This window comes from Nicotiana sylvestris, chromosome 8, assembly GCF_000393655.2.
Source record: "Nicotiana sylvestris chromosome 8, ASM39365v2, whole genome shotgun sequence".
Classification (NCBI taxonomy): Eukaryota; Viridiplantae; Streptophyta; class Magnoliopsida; order Solanales; family Solanaceae; genus Nicotiana; species Nicotiana sylvestris.
Genome location: NC_091064.1, coordinates 72,439,965 through 72,441,217, shown reverse-complemented (window position 1 = coordinate 72,441,217; position 1,253 = coordinate 72,439,965).

The window sequence follows — 1,253 nt, the reverse complement described above, 5'->3', positions numbered from 1 at the left end:
CTCATATCAATCAAGCCACCTCGTGGCATACATATCTCAGGCCCTCAGACTCATAACCAGTATCAAATGTTTCCTCACAACATAGGCCCTCGGCCTTACTCAGTCAAAATCCTCACAAGCCACTCGGGCAATAGTAAAAACAATGTTTCTTAGCCCAAACATCATTTAAAATATCATTTAAGTAATAAAACTGAGTAAACATGGCTGAGTATGAAAACCGTGGGAAAATAGCATGACTAAGTTCAAATATAAAGTCAAATTGTGAGAAAATATCAGTAAAAAGCCCTGAAGGGTTCAAATAGTTGGCACGAAGCCCAAATATGGCATTCAGCCCAAAATAATGATGATAGCAAATAGTTTTTAATCAAATACGCGGTAAAATCATCAATCGGGACGAACCAAGTCACAATCCCCAATAGTGCACAACCCTACGCTCGTCATCGAGCGTGTGCCTCACCTCAATTTAGCACTACGATGTGCAATCCAGAGTTTCAAACCCTTAGAACATCATTTACAATCATTACTCACCTCGAACTGGCTAAATCTCTAGCTTGCGACACCTTTGCCCCTCGATCCGGCCTCCACTCGCGTCGAATCTTTCCAAAAATCAGAACGAGGACGTCAAAATATGCTAAGGGAATGAAGCCCAAGCGAAAACAATCAATAAAGGGCACAAATCCCGAAATTACCAAAACCCGACCCCCGGGCCCACGTCTCGAAATTCAGAAAATTTTACACCAATAGATTCCTTATCTTCCCACGAGTTCATACATATCAAAATTTCTCAAATCTGACCCCAAATGGTCCTCCAAATCCCCAATCAAAAGTCCAAATTTTCAAGCCCTAGTTCTTCAATTTTTAACTTAATCTCTATGATTTTCTAGGTGGAATTTACATAATAATCGAGCTTTAAGTCCGAGAATCTTACCTCCCAACGATTCCCCTTGAATTCCTCTTCAATTTCCTTTAAGAATATCCCAAAATGACCAACTATGGAGGAAATAAGCCCCAAAATCGCGGACAAGATGAGTTTAAAAACCTTTTGCCCAGGCCCATTTTCCTTCTTCGCGAACGCGGTCAAAGCCTCGCGTTCGCGAAGCACAAAAATTCTGCTGACCAAAACTCTTCTTCGCGAATGCAACCCTGCCATCGCGAACGTGATGCTTCAACCTCTCAAACCAATGCGCACACGACAATGCCTCTAGCAAACGCGATGCATACTAACCCGACTGACCCAATTCTTCTAAGCGAAT